The sequence below is a fragment of the Lepisosteus oculatus genome, chromosome 14, assembly GCF_040954835.1.
Source record: "Lepisosteus oculatus isolate fLepOcu1 chromosome 14, fLepOcu1.hap2, whole genome shotgun sequence".
Classification (NCBI taxonomy): domain Eukaryota; kingdom Metazoa; phylum Chordata; class Actinopteri; order Semionotiformes; family Lepisosteidae; genus Lepisosteus; species Lepisosteus oculatus.
This window is the reverse complement of record NC_090709.1, coordinates 40,447,300-40,470,868: the sequence shown is the minus strand read 5'-3', so window position 1 is coordinate 40,470,868 and position 23,569 is coordinate 40,447,300. Positions and strand designations below refer to the sequence as shown.

The following is a 23,569-nucleotide window of genomic DNA, read 5'->3' as shown; positions in this document are numbered from 1 at the left end:
TGTCAAATGCATATTTACAACCCTGGATATAATACTGACCCACAAAAATATCCAATGAGTTTATAATGGAAAATGTTTAGAGCATTAAATAACGAAAGATGCACACAGCTGCTCTTAAAGTAATCATTGAAACAAGTCTGTGACTATTTCTTTGAAAGACCGTGTTGGTCTTATCTGTGCTGGCGTAATGTGAATTGTTTATATAATAAAGAAACAACCGGAATATGAAAGCAGTTGATTTTATTTTGTGTAGTATTTTTAAATTGTTAAACAAAAAGAAATATTTATGCCGAGGCCGCTACGTTACACCCTCTCAAAACAAACAAACAGGTTTTTCTGATGCACATTAACATGAGCGAGAGTCAGAGAGTGTAGCTGAGACAGAGGGACTGTTCTCAGTTCTGTTTCTGTCTTGAGTCATTTTCACTCCACAGCTTCTCCCTGAGTCCTGCTGGTTTGTTTTACAGGCTTCTCTTGTAAATCAACACCTAGGCTGTACATGTGTGCTGTTTTTTCTTACTTCAGGGGGAAATTTCATCATTTAAAATACTAGTGTATTTGCTAATAAGGCTGCTTCAGTCAGAACCGGTGTTTTCTGTACACCAGGTGGAGTTTTGCACGAATGTCGGTTCTTGTGCGAGACGTCGGTGTGAAATGGCGAGTGTGGAGTGACCAGGGCAGGTTGGGGTTCTAGTGATGGATGGGGGTGCACCTGCAGGCAGTGGGCTGGTGAGGACTGTGTCTGTGGGCTCATGTGGTCGTGTCTGTGGACGGGTGTCTCAGAAGGGCCTTCCAGCAGGTTCTCAGGAAGCTCTTCAGGAAGAGAGCCGGCAGAGGTCTGAAGTGGATCTCCTGGACTCGCCCCTGACCGGTCTGCTCCCAGTCCTGGCCTGGACTCTGGGATTCGCTGTGGGAGGTGAGTCTTGGGTCAGGAGTCGAACCCTGGGCCCTGTCGTTGGTGATGGGGGGGGGGGAGTTGAGCCAGGGCCTCCATTGAGAACCTCAGGGCCACCGTCTTCACAGCAGGAGGAAGAGCCGGGTTCGAGGAGCTGGCCTGTACCGGACCCTGCACTCTGGGGCTGCAGGGAGCTCCAGCACCTGTACGAGGCCCGTGAGCAGGACCCCAGAGAGGACAGGGCGAGACCACCGGTGACTCTGACCTCAGGACAGGTCTTCTGCAGGGGGCAGCACAGCTCCGACTGGCCCAGTGTTCCCTGTAATAGAAGATCACTGGGTGTTCACTGGGCTGCTTATTCTCTGTGATGGACAGACACTGGACTGGGTATTCAGTATAATCACTGTACTGGGTATTCAATATACTAATCACTGGACTGTTTTCATTGAGGGTTGATCACTGTACTGGGTTTTCAGCATAGTCAATTTACTGGGTATTCACTGTAGTCATCACTGCACTGAGTATTAACCATTACTGCACTGGGTGTTTACTGTAATCATCACTGCACTGAGTATTAACCATTACTGCACTGGGTGTTCACTGTAGTCATCACTGCACTGGGTATTAATCACTGTAATCATCACTGAATGGTTTATTCAGAGTGCTGTCTGTTAATCAGTGTACAGATCAGTCCTGTTTTTCAGTTGTAGGTGGGCTCCTGAAAAGACTGCTGAGCCCAGAAGCAGGAGTGTGATTAGAGAGGAGGGACAGGTGAGGGGAGCTGTTTAAATCTCCTGTGAGGCTCTCGGGGGCTGTGGGGCAGGGGGACACTGGGAGGAAGAGCTCAGTGTTGTCCCCATGCAGGTACCTCTCACTCATCCCTGCTGCAGCTCTGTGTGTGATTCACAGGACAGAAGTGTGGAGCTCACAGAGCAGAGGAAGTCAGAAACTCCTGCTGGAGCTCCTGACTCAATATTCTGTACAAACAGGCAGAGAAACAACATGGAGCCCTTTTCTTGGATAGGAACTGTACTGTTTAGTTGGTAAACTATTTTTTCCTTGATTTAGTTATTTTGTGTTTGCTGTTCATTCAGTGGAACTGTAGTCCCTTACAGTTTACTGAAGTGCTTTACTACATATTCACTGTGCTGGTCTGTCACATACACATACTCTCTCCTGAATATTTCCTGGAAATTCACTGTACTGGTTAGTCACTTTGACAGATATTCACTGTAGTGTTCATCACTCAACTAGTCAGTTTCTTTCCTGAATGATTACTGACTTGACTCTACTGGGTCTTCACCATAACTGTTCAACACTAAGCCAGTGTTTGTCTTCAATGGTTATTGTACAAGTTCCCTGGAATTACTAGTCAATCTCTATCCTGGATATTTTTTGTCCTGGATATTCAATGTACTCGATGTTTATAGTAATTGTTAATTACTAAGCTAATCATTGTCTTGATGAGAGCAGGGGGTTTTGGGGTACCAACTGGCTGAGAGCAAGAGTTGGGTTATCGGGCTACCAAATTATTTGAGGGAGAACTTAAAGTCAAGAGGAAGGACAGACGCCCCAACATCGGAGCTCTCTCCCAGTCGGACACCAGGAGCCCTGACGCCCTCATCCTCCCCCATCGGCTCCATCTCTCCGGTCGTCTCATCTGGACGTCGGGCTCCAGGATCTCAGGGAAGGTTCCCTCCTCCCAGCCCGGCTCAGGCCTGAGGAGTCTGGAAGATCTGGGAGAAGCCAACAGGAAGAAACTCCTCCTGGACCTCGACTCTGGGAGGAGCCCAGCGTCTGGACCCCCCCGGAGACTCTGGCTGACCAGGAGGAGGAGCCTGGCACCTGGACACCCAGGGGTGTTGGAACAAAGAGGAGGAGGAGCCCAGTTGTGCCACAACAATGAAGAGGAGCCCAGGGGTGTCAGAACCTCTGAAGGGGAGAGAGCCTGTGGACAACACGCCTGTGTTTCTCCAGGACGGGTCACCAGAACAGCAGCTCTGGACCGGAGCAGTCGGGACTCGGTGGAGCACAGGCTGCCTTCAGGCCTGTTTATTCCCACCAGACACAGCTCCTGCAGGAGGAACCTGACCCTGCAGGCAGGGAGAGGTCAGGGAGGCTGTGGGACAGGTGGGGAGGGACTGGGAATGGGGGAGCTGCCCCCCGTGTTGGGGAAACGGGATCAGGCAGCCAGGGGTGAAGTGGGGCAACACTGTACCAGGCTGGAGAGGGCACCCCCAGACCTGCAGTTAGAGGACAGGGGAACAGGGGACCCCCCCATCAGCCAGGCAGGTAAGTGCAGAGCAGGCGAGTCTCTCCTTCGCTGGATTTCCCTCACAGGTGACGCTGGTCTTCATCGGTCCTGCAGGGATCCAATCAGACCAATCTGGGATCGACACACTCCCAGGGGGCAGAGCAGGAGTCGTCTTGGGAAGACAGACAGGATGTCCCGACTGCCTTCCTCCTCCTCCCTGCCTGCTGGAGCCTGTGAGGATGAGGATGATCTTGATAAAGAGCTGCCGATGCCCCTGGTCCAGGTGGAGATCCGGAGCCCCAAGAGGACTCATCCTGTCGGGGTGTCAGGGGGTGACCCTCAGGGCTGTGTCCTGACCTCCTGCTGTCTCTCACCCACAAGATCAAGGTCAGTGTGCTGTTGACACTACACTCTCGAACCCGAGTCCAACACCAGCCTCCAGCACGAGCACAAGGTCAGGTTAGTCCTCACTCCTGTGTCGCACTCAGGGCATGAACACACAGCCCTACTAGTGAGAGGAGAACCGTTAATATTCTACCAGTATTGATATTTGTACTTGAGGAAATATTGTTAGATTTATTATCAGTATTAATAGTTGATTTTTTTTATTAGCCCCACTTGCACTAGAAGTAGTGTTATTTTTAGCTGGAGCAAGACCAACAGAAGCAGTATTGCTGTTATTTTCTGCAGGAGCACAACTGATTGAGCCAGTCTTGTGAAATACACCTCTTGTGTGTCTCCTGTGTTCTCCACCATTGTCGTTCCAGTCGACCTCCTCTCGAACCCTCACGGGACTGTGCTGGGACTCCTCTCATCCCGACTCCTGGGAGCTCGTATCGGGATCTTGAGAGGAGTCCACCAGGATGGGTTCGGTGACTCCTCAGCACTACCCACGGCCAGCCTCGAGCTGGGTCCCTCGGTTCTGACGGTCCCGTCTGCTTCAGGGTCTTCCTCCTGATCTCCATGACCGCAGCGCAGGTCTTCCCAGCGGCTGTGTGCTGTCGGATCTTCCCACAGTCGTCACTGGGAGGAGACCCTCCCTGGAGTCAGAGGATCGCTGGTGTCACCTGGGTGAGTCAGGTGTGGGATGTACAGTATCGGAGTACCTTTCACTGGGGGGATGGGACACAAACTGGGGGACTTTCAGTGTCCCTTCTGTCCACATCCAGAGCACACAGGTGCTGTTTCCTTGCTTTCAGGGCCACTGTGGTCTGCGGAGAGCTGCCCTTCTCCTCTACACTCTACAGAGCGGGTTACCGAGCCCGGGAGCTGTCCAGGTCTGAGGTCAGTGGGCACGTCAGTTCACAACACGTATGGGTGGAGATCGGGTATAGGCTGGACTCTCTCTGCTGGATTATTTTCCTTAATTCTCCAGGATGTCCAGAGACTAACACTAGGAAGACTGGTGCTGGGAAGACTGGGGAGTTGGAATGGAAGTGGGATACTCTCTTGTCCCATATTTTCCATGATGAGGCGGACTGTAGGAAGACGGGTGTGTGTGAAAATTATACCCTCCCCTGTATTTTCTTTAATTTTCCAAGCTGTCCAGAGGCTGCCGGTGAAGAGCCAGGTATGGATGGGGAAGATAAATCGGGAGTTGGGTGCTTCCTCCTGTCTCTTTTCCTAGTTTTCCAGGATGTTGGTATTGACATTGGACTGTTATTCATTAATTTTCCGAGGTGGCCAGAGGCTGCCAGTGGGAAGACGGGTATGGCTGGGAGTTGGGATGGAGGCGAGTCTCTCCTTCACTGGCTGTCCCTCGCAGGTGACGCTGGTCTTACATGATTGGTGCTGATTGGACCAATCTGGATCCACAGACTCCGAGGGGACAGAGCAGGAGTCATCTTGAGGAGACATCCAGGGTGTCCTGATCTCCTGCCTGCTGGAGCCTGTGAGGATGACCATGATGACGAAGAGCTGCAGGTGACCCTGATTCAGGCTGCTCCTTAGAGATGAGCTCCAGGCGGAGAGCCAGTGGACTCCTCCTATCGGGGCTCCAGGGGGTGACCCTCAGGGCTGTGTCCTGACCTCCTGTTGTTTCTCGCCCACAAGATCCTGGTCAGTGTGCTGTTGACACTACACTCTCGAACCCGAGTCCAGCTCGAGCACAAGGTCAGGTTAGTCCTGTCACTCCTGTGTCCCACTCAGGACATGAACACACAGCCCTACTAGTGAGAGGAGTACAGTTATAAAGTTACTAGTATTGATATTGGAGCCTGGTGAAGTATTATTGTTGAATTAACACAATCTTGAGTGACAGGTGAACGCTGGGCTGAAGACGGATGACGAGGCACAGAGAGACTGCAGAGCCAGACTGCTGCCCTCAGACACACGAACCAGCTGTCACAGCTGTGTAGCCTACAGCAGCGTGTCCTGGGATGGAGATGGGATGCCCTTTTCCATTTTCCAGTAAGTCCGGCGGCTGACACTGGGGAGACATGTATGTATGAAGACTGAACCCTCTCCTGTTTTCTGTTCCTTCATTTTCCAAGATGTCCAGGGGCAGACAGTGGAGAGACAAGTATGGCTGGGATAGAGGTTGGATGTTCTCTTATCTTTTCCCTGACTTTCTAGGATGCCTGTAAAAATAACAGTATGGAAGGGGAGTTGGAATGGAGGTTGACGTTCTCTCCTGTCTCTTTTCCCTAATTTTCCAGGATGTCCAGTGGGAAGACGGGTATGGATAGGAAGATAGAATGGGGATTGGTCTCTCCTGTCTCCAGCAGCGTCTCCTGCTCTCTGAGGTCAAACATCAAAATGTCAGGGGTCAAAGGTTAAGATGGACTCCAATGCAGGGACAGACAGTGGGGGGACCAGTGTGGATGGAGGATGATGCTCTATCTTGTGTTCATTGCTGTAGTTTTCCAGAATGGCCGGATGCAGACAGATGAGTTGTCCAGTGGCTGACAGTGGGAAGACTGGTATGGATGAGGATTTGGGATAGAGGTGGGATGATCTCTCCTGTGATCTTTTCCATTTTCTAGGCTGGCCAGAGGCTGCCACTGGGAAGATGGGTATGGCTGGCAGTTGGGATAGAGGTTGGTTACCCTCTCCTGTAATCTTTTTCCTAATTTTCCAGGATGTCCAAAAGAATTGACAGTTGGAAGACCCATTATAGATGGGAAGATGGATTGGAGTTCAGATGGTGTCTAGGATGTCCAGAAAACAGCCAGGGGGAAGACCAGTGTGGATGGAGGTTGACGCTCTGTCCTGTGATCATCTCTGTAGTTTTCCAGATTGTCCAGTGGCTGACAGTGGGAAGACGGGTATGGATGAGGAGTTGGAATGGAGGTTGGATGCTCACTCCTGTCTCTCTTCCCCTAATCTTCCAGAGTGCAGAGGCTGCCAGTGGGAAGATGTGTATGAAAGAGGTGTTGGGGTTGACACTGGACTCATTGGACTGTATTTCCCTTAATTGGCCAGAGGCTGATAGTGGGAAGACTGGTATGGATGGAGATTAAACCCTCTCCTGTAGTCTCGTTCCCACATTTTCCAGGATATTCTGAGGAAGACCGGAATAGATGGGGTGGTAGACTGGGGTTTGGATGCTGTCTCCTGTTTCTTTTGTCTAATTTTCCGGGATGTCCAGAAAAGTCAAGACCAGTGTGGATGGAGGTTGATGCTCAGTCCTGTTCATTTCTGTGGCTTTCCAGAATGTCCTGAGGCTGCCAGTGGGAAGACGGGTATGCATGAGGTGTTGGGATAGTGGTTAGCTGCTCTCTCCCTGTTTTTTTTTTTCCTTAATTTCCAGGAAAAGTGCAGAGTCTGACATTGTGTATGAAGTTTGAACCCTGTCCCTAATTTTCCAGGATGTCCACAAGCAGACAGTTGAGAGGCAGGTGTGGTGTTGGGATTGATGCTGAACTCTCTCTCCTGTATTGTTTTCAAGGCTGACCAGAGGCTGCTGGTGGGAAGATGGGTATGGCTGGGAGTTGGAATGGAGGTGAGAAGCTCTTTCCTGTCTTTCTCTTCCTCCTTGTGTCGGTCTCTGTGATGTCTCTCCACCTGTCTCTTGAGCTGTGTGTCTTTCTCTCAGTCCAGCTGCTTGTGCTCTGTAAAACACTACACTTCTGCAGTATTAAACAGGGCTTTTTGACTGGTTTGATTCCAGAGGGGACACAGTCTTGTACCCCAGAGTGAGGTACTTTGCTCAGATGGACTGTTCTGATCATGGTTATCAGTGGCTGTACTGTAGGGAATGGAGTGTTGACAATGGTGTACTCAGTTCTCAAGAGTATTGTACCTTAATACACTTCGTCTGTGTGTTGAACTGTCACCTGTAGTGAGCGTTGTTACTCAATGATATAGACCAGGGTGCTGAAGTCTTTCCTATATAATACTTGAACACCCAAACCTGTGTACTGTCCTCCCATCTCCACTGAGCGATAATACTGGTAATCCTCACACTTGTATAAGTAACTCTCTCCTGTCCTGAGCTTTAATTCTCAATGACAGACCTGTGTGCTGAGCTATCCTGTGGATTGTGCTGTAATACTGAAACCAGGGTGCTGAACTTGTACTTAATTTAATTCTCACATTGACACACGAGTGCTGAACTCTCACCTATTACTGTGCTTTCATACTCAAGTGTGTACTGACCCCTCATGTGGACTGGACTATCATACTTAAACCAGTGTGATACACCTGTGTGCTAAACTCTCACCTTGACTGTGCTCGAATACGGAAACTCTGCTCAGCTCCCACCTGGACTGGGCTAAAATAATTAAATCGCTGTGCTGATCCCTACCTTGTAAGTGAGCTTTAATATTCTGTGACACACCAGTATGCTTAACTTGAACCTGCAGTGTTCTTTAAATCTCAAATCTGTGTGCTACACTCTTACCTTGATTGAGTTTTAATACTCTGACACACCTGTGGGCTTTACTCTTGTTTTACATTTTTTTATTTCTCGGATCTGTGTGGTCAGCTCTGGACTAAAAAACTAAACCAGTGCTCTTTCCTGTGCGTCAGTACTGATACCTGTGTGCTCATCTCTCACCTGGAGTGTACTCAACAGAATGGGTACTTTTTTGTGCGTTTTAAGTACTTTAACCTGTGTTCTGAACTCTCCTCTCCACTGAGTTGTAATGTGTGGTAATACTTAAACCTGTGAACTTAACTCTTACATTGACTGATTATGCTTTTCTACTTCAATCTGTGTCATCAGGTCTCACCTGGACTGTACTGAAATACTTAAACCAGGGAGGTGAGCTTGTACTGAGCTTCAATATTCAGAGATGTGTATCCTGAGCCTTCATCTGTAGTGAATTTCAATACTCAAATCTGTGTGCTACACTCTTACCTCTGAGTTTTAATCAATGACACACCTGTACTATAAAAGTGAAACCAGGGTGCTGATCCCTAACTTGTTAGTGAGCTTTAATCCTCAGTGCCACACATGTAGGCTAAACCTTCACAAGCAGTGTATTTTAATACTTAAATCTGTGTGCTGGAGTGTCAACTGTACTATTAGGATACTCAGCCCTGTGGGATGAACTGTAACCTGTACTGTGTTGTAATACTCAGGTCTGTGACCTCGCATGTCTGACTGGTACTATTTTGCAATGAACTGAGCTTTAATCCTTAAACCAGTGTGCTGATCTCTCACTGGTGTGGATGTGTAATTTTTCAGTGACGTGTATGCTGGACCTTCATCTATACTGTACTTCAATACTCAAATGTGTGCTACACTCTTACCTTGACTGAGTTTCAATACTCAACGACACACCTGTGTGCTTTACTCTCACCTTTTTAAAAAAAAAAAAACTCAGATCTGTGGTCAGCTCTCAGGTGGACAGTACTAAAATACTTCAGGTGTGCTGAACTCTCCCCTTTTACTGTGCTTTAATACTCAAACCTGTCTTCTCTACTCTCACTGGGCTGTACTAAACTACTTCAGCCAGTGTGCTGATCTCGTGTTCAGACTGAACTTCACTACTCAGTGATACAACCATTGCTGAAACCTTCACCTGCAGTGTACTTGAATACTCAAGTCTCGGTGCTGAAATTTCAACTGTCCTATTATAATACTCAGCCCTGTGTACTGTACTCTGTTCTAATATATGGAGTGGTGTAGTGCAGTGTCACTTGTACACTGTTGTAACAGTCACCCTCTGTCCTGTATTTCAGTGTAACAGTCAGACTTCTGACCACAACTGTCACCTGTGCTCTAGTGTAATACTCACCCCTGTGTACTGTGCTGTTCTGTTAAATGTTTCCTATGTTGTTGTAATACCCAGACCTGTGTACTGTAGAGTAATGTGAACTGTCACTTGTATTGTTGCACCAGCCTTGTCTGTTGTATGACAGTGTAATAAACACAGCAGTGTGCCAAACTGTCACCTGTAATCTATTGTAGTACTCAGACCTGTCTTCTGTGTTGTTGTAATATCTAGCCATGGGTACTTTACTACAAAGTAATAATACACCCAGTGTGCCAAACTGAAACCTGTACTCTACTCTAATACTGAACTGTCATACTGCAGCTGAAATATTGTTTCCTTTCTTCTCTTTTCAGCAGGGAAGAAACCTGGACTTGTTCCTGTGCTGCCTACAGCTGCTGATGTAGGTTCCTACTTAAACTGTTGAAACCTTCAGCCCTGTGTACTGTGCTGTTGTAAAATTAAGACTGGTGTGTTGAACTGTCATCTGTACTGTTTGTTAATACTCAGACCGCTGTAGTGTATGGTGTTGGAGTAGATGGACTGGTATATTGAACTGTCACTTGTACTATAATGTAACACTTCTTCTGTACTGTATTTCAGTGTTAAACAGGCATTGTGGATTATAGGACAATGTCATCTGTACCCGATTGTAATACTTGGCCTTGTGTACTGTATTATGTGAACGGTTACCATTGTGGGGTTGTAATACTTAAAACAGTCACCTGTGCTGTTCTGTAATACTTAACCTGTGTATTGTAAAATGTGGACTAGTCTTCTGAACTGTCACTTTTACACTGTTGTAATCACTCTTTACCATATTTGCGAGTAAAAGATGATTTTTGATCTGACAATGTCATCTGTACTTGATTGTAATACTCAGCCCTGTGTACTGTTGTAAAATTGACTGGTGTGTCAGTGTCATCTGTACTGTTCCTTAATACTCTGACTGCTGTAGTGTATGGTGTTAAAATGGATAGACTGCTGTACTGAACTGTCACTTGTACTATACTGTAACATTTCTTCTGTACTGTATTTCAGTGTTAAACAGGCATTGTGGATTATAGGACAATGGCATCTGTATGTGACTGTAATACACAACCCTGTGTGCTGTATTATGTGAACCATTACTGCTGTGGGCTTGTTATACTCACTTTTGTCTAAACCTGACACCAGTGCTGTTAAGTCTTACTTAAGCCTGTGGAATTTACAAGTGCAATACATGGACTAGTCTACTAGACTGTTACTTTTATGATGTAATCATTCTCTTTACTGTCGCCGAGTATAACAGATTTCTATCTGAAACAGTCATCTGTCGTTGATTAATTGTAAGTCTTAGCCCTGTGTCCTGTACTCCCCTCTGTTTGGCTATCTGGATTGTGCTATAATACCCTGGTCTGTGCTTCAGTGCAATACTCACCTATGTCTAAAACTGTCACCACACCAGTGTTTATTGTATTGCAGTGTAAGATGCAGACTTGTCCCAAACTGTCACCTGTAGTTGACTGATTGTAATAGTCAAATGTCTATAATGTACTGTGGTTTGCTGCCTGAGCTCAGGGCTGCTGTTGTAAAACCACACCTGTCTGCTGTACTCTGAACTGTTATCTGTACTGTACCACAGTTGGGGACTGTTCTATTGGGAAGGGGTTAGACATCTGTACTAAACTCTTACTAGTATTTTAATCCTCCATTCTCTATTCATCATTATGGTGCTGTAATGGACTAACTGGCCTTTTTTTTTTAAGCTTTAGCTTTTGAGATGTTGACCTGTTCCTGGGTACTGTATTATGTGGACAGTTGGTGTTTTACATCACTGCTTGGTGAGGCTTCAACTGCAGCCTCTTTTTCCCCACCCCTGGGTGCTGCACGTTAATAAAACCACTGTGCTGGAGGTGTTCAAACAGGGAACAGGAGACCACACAGGCCCCCCTGAGAGGTGGGATGGGGGAATGAAGTCAGGTAAGTGTGTTTCAGAGAGGGGGGTGATGTTTTCAGGTTTGGTTGGTGTAGAGGGAGAGACTTTTTTTTTGGTACGGTCTTGGCGTTCAGGCACAATTCCTTTTTTTCTGGTTGAAGTTCATTGCAGTTTGTTTTTTTGCCTCATTTTTCCCTATCCAATGGGAACAGGAACACGCAGGGCTGCAGTTCTGTGGTCATCAGGAAATGGACTTGTTTCCAGGGGGCACTCCGATCTCTTGGGTGTTCTTTTGTGTTGTGTGGGGGGTGGGGATGGACCCTAGATGTGTTTTTAAGGTCATAACACTCCCTGATTTAACTGCTCTGAGCTGTGACAGGGTTATGGGAGAGGTGTGTGACTCCTGGCTGGAGTTGTGCTCCAGGACAGAGCTCTGTGTGGTGTCTGTGTGCCGGTAGAAGGAATAGGTCTCCTGGAGGAGACGTAGCCTGTGAGCAGCAGGAGCTGTGTACAAACACACCACCCCTCTGTCTGAAAGGGGAGAGAGCTGACTGAGCTGTGACTGAAGCCAGTAAGAACGGGGGAGACTGAATATTAATCCACCTGCTGCCTCTGGATACAAGCGATAGAGGTTGAGCAGGAGCTCTTAACTGTTTAAGAGGGAGAGAGCCGGTTACTATTCCACAGAGACAACCAGTCTGCTTTCTTTTCAATATAACACACCACCTTGCTCTTGGCTCCCTGTTGCAGTCATCTGCTCCAGGCTGGACTGGTCTTACACTGAGAGATACAGGTGGGGCAGTGGAGGAGTGTTTAAAATGGGCCAAGGAAGGGGTACAGTCTCAACCCTCTGTTACTCTCTCACTGGGACTGTCCTGCTGCAGGACTTCATGAACTACATTTCCCAGCAGGCCCTGAGGATGATGGTAGCCAATAGGCTGCCTCCCCTGGGTTAATGAGGCTCAGCTGTTCTCCAGGTGGAGCCTGCAGCTGGTGTATATAAGGAGGGCTCAGCTCCTGCAGAGGGGTGGAAGGTGGAGGCAGGGGTCTGTTCAGGTAGTTGGACTTGTTGGTGGGAAGAGGACATCTGAGCTGCAGAGAAACTGGCAGCAGTTTTAAGAAAGGAAGAGATGGAGGGACAAGCTGGGTGGTTCTCAATGAGCTAGGAACTGTGCTAGGGGCTGGGTTCAGGTGTTATTAATCTCTTCCTGAATCAGTTCTCTCCCCTGGGAGCAGGATCTGTGTTCCTGCTGTTTGAAGGCCAGTGGGGGGGGCTCTGGGGTGCAGGCAGGGCCAGTGTTTCTCTTTCCTCACCGTGGAGGCTCAGCAGGAGCCTTCATGAACCTCTAGAACTAGACTGGGCAGGGGCCCTTATTTCTTCCTGGGCTTGTTGCTCAGGGACAGGGGATGGATGTGTGCTGGTGACCCTCTCTCATTTGACACCCACCCTGTAGTCAGACCCTCAGGAAGAGGGCTCAGCTGGAGACTCATCACTGGTTGTTCTCCCCATCTTTTTTAGCTGGGAGGGGTCGAGGGGCTCACCTGGGCCCAGTCCTCCAGTGCAGGAGGCCCAGCAGGGCAGCTCTGGGCACAAACACTCACAGCCACAAGGTAAGGGATCGCAGTGCTCTTTATTCACAGCGAGGGACCCAGCAGGCCAGAAACCACAAGACAGACCCTCGCTCTTACCTGGAGCCACCCCCAGCTTCAAACCAGGCCTGTGGCAAGAAAGCCAGCACTCCCAGTTCAGACCTTCTCCTCTTCTGACAGCAACAGCAGCAGAGCTCTGAAGCTCCTCTCTCCTGCTCTGCTCAGCACAACCACTCTCTTCCCCAGCCAAGGCCGGACTGAAGGGCTCTGCTGCCTGCTTTTTAAATGTCTCCTGACCAATGGGCTTCCACCAATGAGCCAGGTAATTGTTTGGCGTGGCCTGCTGGGAAATGGAGTTGACATCTTGCTGCCTGAACCTGCTGCCCCTCACAGCGTCCAGAGCGAGTGGCACAGAAGCTGTTCCTGAAGTAGCTGAGCCCGTCGGCGAGGGAAATAAATCCAATTCAAATAAAAAAGAGCAAGTAGTCTTCTGGGATGAGTAAAATAATCATTGTTAACGGTTGTGAGAATTCAATGTAAAACATTTGTCCCGTGGAGGATTTGAACCTGCAGGCTGGAGGGGAGCAGGCGAGAGCTCTTCCACAGAGCCACCGTGTCTCTCTGCAGGCTGGGGCTCCTGTGGGCTCTTGCTCTTCCCGGCTCAGGGTTCCAGACTGAGCAGTAAAAGGCAGAGCGATGGCATCTCCTCTCAGGGCAGGAGCAGGTGGAGGAGTGGAGATGGTGCTGCGCTCGTGACTGGGAGGTTGTGAGTTCGAATCCCAGGTGGGACCTGAGGTTGGTAAGAAAAGTACATGATCTCAGTGTCTCTATTTATCAACATGTCTCTGTTTTCAAGAATTAAATTGACTAAAACAAGCAGCTAGTTTCTCCCTGGATTTGAACCCACAACCTCTCCAATACAGAGGCAGAGCTCTTCCACAGAGCCACCGTGTCTCTGTTGGTCTGGGGCTCCTGTGGGCTCTTGGTCTTCTTCCCAGGTCAGGGCTGAAACGGAGGGATAAGAGCCGGACCGAATCCCTCTCCCCTTGGGCCTGGAGCAGGTGGAGGAGTGGAGACGGTGCTGCGCTCATGACCAGGAGGTTGTGGGTTCAAGGCCTGGCTGATCCCTGGTAAGTAAACCAAGGTGAGTATGTGGGCAGGATGATGGGGAGGGGCTATTACTGGGGGGTAGTGGGGGGGTGGAGGAGGCAGAGCAGGGCCAGGAACAGGTAGTGGGGTGGGCTAGGAAGGAAGGGAGGGGTGGTGGAGGAGGCAGGGCAGGGCTAGGGGGAGAGGCAGGTAGTGGGGTGGGCTAGGTAGGGCAGAGCAGTTACTGGGTTAGATGGAGGAGTGGGCTAGGGGGAGCTGTAGGGTAGAGTAGGGCTAGGTTAGACAGGGGGTAGTGGTGGGGTGGAGGAGGCAGGGCTAGGGAGAGGAGGAGTGGCAGGTGGCCTGGGGGGCAGCAAGAGGAGTTGGGAGGGGGGCCCAGGCCAAGGTGGGGGGTGGAGGAGGCAGGGCTAGGGAGAGGAGGAGTGGCAGGTGGCCTGGGCCTGGGGGGCAGCAAGAGGAGTTGGGAGGGGGGCCCAGGCCAAGGTGGGGGGTGGAGGCAGGGCTAGGAGGAGATGGGGGGGCAGGGCTAGGAGGAGATGGGGGGGCAGAAGGGAGGAGAATAGGAGGGAGGAGAGTAGGGGGCAGAGTGCAGAAGGGAGGAGAGTGGGGGGGCAGAGTGCAGGAGGGGGGGCCAGGCACAAGGGAGGAGGGAGGGCAGGCACCTCAACTTTTGCTATCCCCCCCATGTAGTCTCAGAGAAGGGAGGCCCCTTCTACATGGGGATAGCAAAGCAAAAGTAGAGGTACCTGGCCCCCCTCCTCCCTCCTGCCCTCCCTTGTGCCTGGCCCCCCCTCCTGCACTCTGCCCCCCCACTCTCCTCCCTTCTGCACTCTGCCCCCTACTCTCCTCCCTCCTATTCTCCTCCCTTCCACCCCCCACCTTGGCCTGGGCCCCCCTCCCAACTCCTCTTGCTGCCCCCCAGGCCCAGGCCACCTGCCACTCCTCCTCTCCCTAGCCCTGCCTCCTCCACCCCACCACTACCCCCTGTCTATCCTAGCCCTACTCTACCCTACCCTACAGCTCCCCCTAGCCCACTCCTCCATCTAACCCAGTAACTGCTCTGCCCTACCTAGCCCACCCCACTACCTGCCTCTCCCCCTAGCCCTGCTCTGCCTCCTCCACCCCTCCCTTCCTAGCCCACCCCACTACCTGTTCCTGGCCCTGCTCTGCCTCCTCCACCCCCCCACTACCCCCCAGTAATAGCCCCTCCCCATCATCCTGCCCACATACTCACCTCCGATACTCACCTTGGTTTACTTACCAGGGATCAGCCAGGCCTTGAACCCACAACCTCCTGGTCATGAGCGCAGCACCGTCTCCACTCCTCCACCTGCTCCAGGCCCAAGGGGAGAGGGATTCGGTCCGGCTCTTATCCCTCCGTTTCAGCCCTGACCTGGGAAGAAGACCAAGAGCCCACAGGAGCCCCAGACCAACAGAGACACGGTGGCTCTGTGGAAGAGCTCTGCCTCTGTATTGGAGAGGTTGTGGGTTCAAATCCAGGGAGAAACTAGCTGCTTGTTTTAGTCAATTTAATTCTTGAAAACAGAGACATGTTGATAAATAGAGACACTGAGATCATGTACTTTTCTTACCAACCTCAGGTCCCACCTGGGATTTGAACTCACAACCTCCCAGTCACGAGCGCAGCACCATCTCCACTCCTCCACCTGCTCCTGCCCTGAGAGGAGATGCCATCGCTCTGCCTTTTACTGCTCAGTCTGGAACCCTGAGCCGGGAAGAGCAAGAGCCCACAGGAGCCCCAGCCTGCAGAGAGACACGGTGGCTCTGTGGAAGAGCTCTCGCCTGCTCCCCTCCAGCCTGCAGGTTCAAATCCTCCAAGGGACAAGTTTTTTACATTTAATTCTCACAAACGTTAATTATTTTACTCATCCCAGAAGACTACTTGCTCTTTTTTATTTGAATTGGATTTATTTCCCTCGCCGACTGGCTTGGCTACTTCAGGAACAGCTTCTGTGCCACTCGCTCTGGACGCTGTGAGGGGCAGCAGGTTCAGGCAGCAAGATGTCAACTCCATTTCCCAGCAGGCCACGCCAAACAATTACCTGGCTAACTGGTGGAAGCCCATTGGTCGGGAGACATTTAAAAAGCAGGCAGCAGAGCCCTTCAGTCCGGCCTTGGCTGGGGAAGAGAGTGGTTGTGCTGAGCAGAGCAGGAGAGAAGAGCTTCAGAGCTCTGCTGCTGTTGCTGTGTCAGAAGAGGAGAAGGTCTGAACTGGGAGTGCTGGCTTTCTTGCCACAGGCCTGGTTTGAAGCTGGTGGTGGCTCCAGGTAAGAGCGAGGGTCTGTCTTGTGGCTTCTGGCCTGCTGGGTCCCTCGCTGTGAATAAAGAGCACTGCGATCCCTCACCTTGTGGCTGTGAGTGTTTGTGCCCAGAGCTGCCCCGCTGGGCCTCCTGCACTGGAGGACTGGGCCCAGGTGAGCCCCTCGACCCCTCCCAGCTAAAAAAGATGGGGAGAAAAACCAGTGATGAGTCTCTAGCTGAGCCCTCTTCCTGAGGGTCTGACTACAGGGTGGGTGTCAAATGAGAGAGGGTCACCAGCACACATCCATCCCTGGTCCTTGAGCAACAAGCCCAGGAAGAAATAAGGGCCCCTGTCCAGTCTAGTTCTAGAGGTTCATGAGGGCTCCTGCTGAGCCTCCACAGTGAGGAAAGAGAAACACTGGCCCTACCTGCACCCCAGAGCCCCCCCCTCTGGCCTTCAAACAGCAGGAACACGGATCCCGCTCCCAGGGGAGAGGACTGATTCAGGAAGAGATTAATAAAACCTGAACCCAGCCCCCAGCACAGCTCCTAGCTCATTGAGAACCACCCAGCTTGTCCCTCCATCTCTTCCTTTCTTAAAACTGCTGCCAGGTTCTCTGCAGCTCAGATGTCCTCTTCCCACCCCCAAGTCCAACTAACTGAACAGACCCCTGCCTCCACCTTTCACCCCTCTGCAGGAGCTGAGCTCCCATACCCTCCTTATATACACCAGCTGAGCCTCATTAACCCAGGGGAGGCAGCCTATTGGCCACCATCATCCTCAGTGCCTGCTGGGAAATGTAGTTCATGAAGTCCTGCAGCAGGACTGTCTCAATGAGAGAGTAATAGAGGGTTGAGACTGTACCCCTCCCTTGGCCCATTTTAAACACACTCCTCCACTGCCCCACCTGTATCTCTCAGTGTAAGACCAGTCCAGCCTGGAGCAGATGACTGCACCAGGGAGCCAAGAGCAAGGTGGTGTGTTATATTGAAAAGAAAGCAGACTGGTGGTCTCTGTGGAATAGTAACCTGCTCTCTCCCTCTCAAACAGTTAAGAGCTCCTGCTCTATCGCTCGTATCCAGAGGCAGCAGGTGGATTAATATTCAGTCTCCCCAGTACTTACTGGCTTCACTCACAGCTCAGTCAGCTCTCTCCCCTTTCAGACAGAGGGGTGGTGTGTTTGTACACAGCTCCTGCTGCTCACAGGCTACGTTTCCTCCAGGAGACCTATTCCTTCTCCCGGCACACAGACCCCACGCAGAGCTCTGTCCTGGAGCACAACTCCAGCCAGGAGTCACACACCTCTCCAATAACCCTGTCACAGCTCAGAGCAGTTAAATCAGGGAGCGTTACAACCTTAAAAACACATCTAGGAGCCCACGCACAGTCACAACACAAAAGAACACCCAACAGATCGGTCTGCCCCCTGGGAACAAGTCCACTTCATGATGACCACAGAACAGGAGGAGAACTCCGGACGTGTATGTTCCTAATCCATTGGGAAGGGAAAAATGAAGCCAAAGAACCCAAAGATGGGCTAGAACTGGAAAAAAGGGAGTTGTGCCTAAACAGTAGGACCGTTCCTAAAAGAGTCTTCCTCCTCTCAGACACCACTCCCCTGCCTCCATTCCCCCACCCCACCTGTGGGGTCTCATGGTCCCTGTTTGAACACCTCTATCACCTGTGGGGAAAAAACAGGACTCCAGCTCCAGCCTCACCCAGCGAGAGGGTGTAAAACACAGGAACAAGCTCAGGCTCGGAGAGGCTCAAGCTCAGGAAAGGACATTGTCCACTACAGCACCATACTGGGGAGTGGACAGGTAGGGATTAAAATAGTAAGAGCAGTACAGCTGTCTGACCCATTCACAACAGAACAGTCCCCCAGTGGAGTGTGACAATACAGGAGCCAGGTGTGATATTGCAACAGCAGGCCTGAGCCAAGGCAGCAAATCTCAGTATTACATTACATACCTTTACATCTTACAATCAGGTACAGGTGAGAGTTTGGGTCATATATCTGAGTATTACACTACAATACAAATGATAAAGGTGACAGTTCACATGGCACTATTGACAGTAGACTAGTATAGACAGTATTGAGTACAGGTGACAGATTTAGACAGAAGTGAGTATTACACTGCAGCACAGGCCACAGGTTTGGGTATTTCAATAATACAGGTAACAGAGCACAGGGCAGTACAGTACACAGGGCTGTGTATTACAACACACTACAGGTGACATTTTCAGATAGAAATCTGTTACACTCAAATACAGTGGAGAGGGTGATTGTTACATGGTGAAAGTGACAGTTCAATAGAGTAGTCCATACCTTACAGTAGTACAATAGCCAGGCATGAGTAAGAGAACAGGACAGATAACAGTTCCAAACAAAAGTGAGTATTACAACACACCAGAGGTAACAGTTCACATAATACAGTACAGAGGGCTGAGTATTACAGTCAAGTACCACTGATGTTTTCTGTTCGTCCACACTCCATATGTCACACTGAAATACAGTACAGAGCAAGTGTTACATTATAGTACAGGTGACAGTTCAGTATGCCTGTCCATCTGTTACAACACCATACACTACAGAGGTCTGCGTATTAACAAACAGTACAGTTGACAGTTCAACACACCAGTCTTAATTTTACAGTAGTACACAGGAGAGTGTTACAGTAAGAACAGATGACATTGTCAGATAGTTCACTCTGCATGTGTTACACTGAAACAGTACAGAGATCTGAGTGTTACAACATTGGATAAGTGACAGTTCAGTATACAACACCGTACACTAGAGCAGGCTGCATACTAAAAAACAGTACAGATGACAGTTCAACACACCAGTATTAATTTTACAACAGCACAGTACACAGGGCTGAGTGTTACAACACAGTTTAAAGTAGGAATCTCTATCAGCAGCTGTAGGCAGCACAGGAACAAGTCCAGGGTTCTTCCCTGCTGAAAAGAAGAAAGGAAACTATTTCAGCTGTGGCATAACAGTTCAGTCTTATAATGATTACAGGAGACAGTTTGGTACACTGCTCAGGTTATTATATTATAGTACAGTAAATATGGAGGATATTACAACAGATGACAGATATCACAGTACAGTACACAGATTACAGGTGACAGTTGACATTACAGAACAAAAGGGTATTATTACACAAGAAGTAACAGTTCACAAATTCTAATGTAGAGTACAGCTCATTTTGTTTGATCAGTTTTAGAGAAAGTTTGTTTTTAAACCTTAAAATCCCAAACAGGTTTTCGGTGTGCTTTTTGCCCTCAGTCTAGTTCTACACCATCAACGTGCTGTTAAAGTAACATACAACACAGAGGTCTGGTATTACCATCAAGTACAGCTGAACGTGTCGAGCAGAAGTCTGAATTTTACACTGAAATACAGGTTGACGAGGGACTGTTACAAAAGGGTACAAGTGACAGTTCAGTACACCACTCCCTCTACTCTAACAGCACAGTACACAGGGCTGAGTATTATAATAGGACAGTTGAAGTTTCACCCAGCCTTGTGTATTAAAGTACACTGCCAGTGAAGGTTTAAGTAATGGTTGTAGTACGGAGTAATAAAGTTCAGTCTGAACAAGAGATCAGCACACTAGGTTAAGTACTTTAGTACAGTCCAAGTGAGGAGTTGAGCACACAGATCTGAGAATTATTTTTTTTTTTTTTTTAAAAGGTGAGAGGTGTGTCAATGACTACTGAAACCCAGTCAAGGTAAGAGTGTAGCACAGATGAGTATACAAGTACACTATAGATGAAGGTTCAGCATACACGTCCCTGAATATTACAGATCCGTACAAGTGAGTTCAGCAGACTGGTTTAAGTATTAAAGCTCAGTACTGGTGAGAGTTCAGAACAAGTCTGAGCATTGTAAGATAGTACCAGCCAGACATGCAAGTTCACAGACCTGAGTATTACAACAGTACAGGTTACAGTTCATCCCACAGGGCTGAGTACTCAAACAGTACAGTTGACAGTCCAGGGCACAGATTTGAGTGTTAAAATACACTGCTTGTGAATGTTTAGCATACATGTGTGTACAAGTGAGTATTAAAGCTCAGTTACGGTACAAATTAGGGATCAGCACACTGGTTTCACATTTATAGTACAGCAAAGATGAGTAAAGCACACAGGTGTGTCATTGAACACAACTCCATAGAGGTAAGAGTGTTGCACACAAATGAGTATTGAAGTACACTACAGATGAAGGCTCAGCATACACATCTCTGAATATTGAAGCTCAGTACAAGCTCACCTGCCTGGTTTAAGTATTTCAGTACAGTCCAGGTGAGACCTGATGACACAGATTGACGTATTAAAGTACAGTAAACGCGAGTTAAGTTCACAGGTTTAAGTATTACCACGCATTACAGCTCAGTGGAGAGGAGACTTCAGAACACAGGTTTCACTATTTAAAACACAGAAAAAAGCACTGGTTTAAGTTTTAGTCCAGAGCTGACCACACCGATCTGAGAATTTAAAACACGTGAGAGTAAAGCACACAGGCACAACATCAAGTATTAAAACTCAATCAAGGTAAGAGTGTAGCACACAGATTCAAGTATTGAAGTACGCTACAGATGAAGGTTCAACATACACGTCTCTGAAAATTAAAGCTAACTTACAAGTTAAGGTTCAGCACAGTGGTTTAAGTATTTTAGTCCAGTCCAGTTGAGAGCTGAGCACAGAGTTTGAGTATTAAAGCCCACTTACAAGTTGGAGTTCAGCACACTGGTTTAAGAATGATAGTACAGTCCACATGAGCGGTCAGTACACACGAGTATGAAAGCACAGTAATAGGTGAGAGTTCAGCACTCGTGTGTCAATGTGAGAATTAAATCAAGTACAAGTTCAGCACCCTGGTTTCAGTATTACAGCACAGTCCACAGGATAGCTCAGCACACAGGTCTGTCATTGAGAACTCAACCTCAGGACAGGAGAGAGTTACAATACAAGTGTGAGGATTACCAGTATTAACACTCAGTGCAGATGGGAGTACAGTACACAGGTTTGGGTGTTCAAGTGTTATATAGGAAAGACTTCAGCACACTGGTATTTATCATTGAGTAACAAAGCTCAGTACAGATCAAAGTTCAACATACAGACTTGTCAGTGTATTAAGGTACAATACTCTTGAGAACCGAGTACACCATTGTCAACACTCCACTCCCTACAGTACAGCCACTGATAACCATGATCAGAACAGTCCATCTGAGCAAAGTACCTCACTCTGGGGTACAAGACTGTGTCCCCTCTGGAATCAAACCTGCAACCCACAGTCAAAAAGCCCTGAAAATAGACAGGAAAGGTTTCAAATCTTCATGCATACCCGTCTTCCCACTGGCCACCTCTGGTCAGCCCGGAAAATACAGGAGAGTTCAGGATCAATCCCAACACCACATCCATACCTGCCTCTCAACTGTCTGAGTGTGGACATCATGGAAAATTAGGGAACAAGAACACAGGACAGGGTTCAAACTTCATACATACCTGTCTTCCACAATGTCAGGCTCTGCACTTTTCCTGGAAATTAAGGAAAAAAAAACAGGGAGAGAGCAGCTACCCTCTATCCCAATTCCTCATACATACCCGTCTTCCCACTGGCAGCCTCTGGACATCCTGGAAAACTACAGAAATGAAAACGGGACAGAGCATCAACCTCCATCCACACTGGTCTTCCCACTGTCTGCCCCTGCATTAGAGTCCATCTTGACCTTTGACCCCTGACTTTGGTGTATGAGCTCAGAGAGCAGGAGACGCTGCTGGAGACAGGAGAGAGCATCAATCCCCATTCTGTCTTGCTCATCCACACTGGTCTTCCCACTGTCAGCCACTGGACATGCTGGAAAATAAGAAAAGAGACAGGAGAGAGTATCAACCTCCATTCCAACTCCTCCTCCATACCAGTCTCTCCACTGGTAATTTTACAGGCATCCTAGAAAGTCAGGGAAAAGATTATAGGAGAGAACATCCAACCTCTATCCCAGCCATGCTTGTCTCTCCACTGTCTGCCCCTGGAAAATAAGGAAAAGAAAACAGGAGAGGGTTTAATCTTCATACAGCCCCATCATCTTCCCACTGTCTGCCACTGGACAGCCCGTCTTCCCATTGGACATTCTGGAAAACCACAGAAATGATCACAGGACTTCATCCACACTGGTCTTCCCACTGACTTCCCCTGCATTGAAGTCCACCTTGACCTTTGACCCCTGACTGTTTGACCTCAGAGAGCAGGAGACACTGCTGGAGACAATGGGGATTGATGGTCTCCTCTATCTATACCCATCTTCCCACTGGCAGCCCCTGAACATCCTGGAAAATGAGAAAAGAGACAGGAGTGAGCATCCAACCTCCATTCCAACTCCTCCTCCATACCTGTCTTCCCACTGTCCATTTTATGGACATCCTAGAAAGTCAGGGAAAAGATTCTAGGAGAGAACATCCAACCTCTATCCCAGCCATGCTTGTCTCTCCACTGTCTGCCCCTGGACATCCTGGAAAAATAGAGGGGAAAAAAAAACAAGGGTTCAATCTTCATACATACATGTCTTCCCAGTGTAAGCCACTGGACTTACTGGAAAATGGAAAAGAGCCAGGAGAGAGCATCCCACCTCCATCCCGGGACACGCTGCACAGCTGGTTTGTGTGTCTGAGGGCAGCAGTCTGGCTCTGCAGTCTCTCTGTGCCTCGTCATCTGTGTTCAGCCCAGCGTTCACCCGTCACTCAAGATTGTGTTAATTCAACAATAACACTTATTCACCAGGCTCCAATATCAATACTAGTAACTTTATAACAGTTCTCCTCTCTCACTAGTAGGGCTGTGTATTCATGCCCTGAGTGTGACAAAGGAGCGACAGGACTAACCTGACCTTGTGCTCGTCCTGGAGGGTGGTGTTGGACTCGGGTACGAGAGTGTAGTGTCAACAGCACACTGAGCAGGTTCTTGTGGGCGAGAGACAGCAGGAGGTCAAGACACAGCCCTAAGGGTCACCCACTGGAGCCCCGATAGGAGGAGTCCACTGGCTCTTTGTCTGGAGCTCGTCTCTAAGGAGCAGCCTGAATCAGGGTCACCTGCAGCTCTTCGTCATCATGGTCATCCTCACAGGCTCCGGCAGGCAGGAGATCAGGACACCCTGGATGTCTCCCCGAGACGACTCCTGCTCTGTCCCCTCGGAGTCTGTGGATCCAGATTGGTCCGATCAGCACCGATCATGTAAGACCAGCGTCACCTGCGAGGGACAGCCAGTGAAGGAGAGACTCACCTGGTCTGCACTCACCTGCCTGGCACCTCATGCCCTTCAATGCTGATGGGGTACCCTGTATCCTGCACTGACCAGTCAAGCACAACCCCTTG

General features: G+C 49.1%; 1 long non-coding RNA gene across 6 annotated transcripts; it reads left to right on the top strand.

Annotated features, from left to right (window-relative positions):
• The first annotated feature begins 4,838 nt into the window (after nt 1–4,838).
• On the top strand, nt 4,839–10,550 carry LOC107076021 (uncharacterized). Of its 6 annotated transcripts, none has more exons than XR_011191914.1 (3): nt 4,839–6,832; nt 7,039–7,092; nt 9,670–10,550. It is a non-coding gene; the product is annotated as an uncharacterized lncRNA (long non-coding RNA). The 6 variants fall into 6 exon arrangements; XR_011191911.1 differs by having other exon boundaries at nt 9,667–10,549; XR_011191915.1 differs by having other exon boundaries at nt 4,839–5,072; nt 5,202–7,092; nt 9,667–10,540.
• The last annotated feature ends 13,019 nt before the right edge of the window (nt 10,551–23,569 follow it).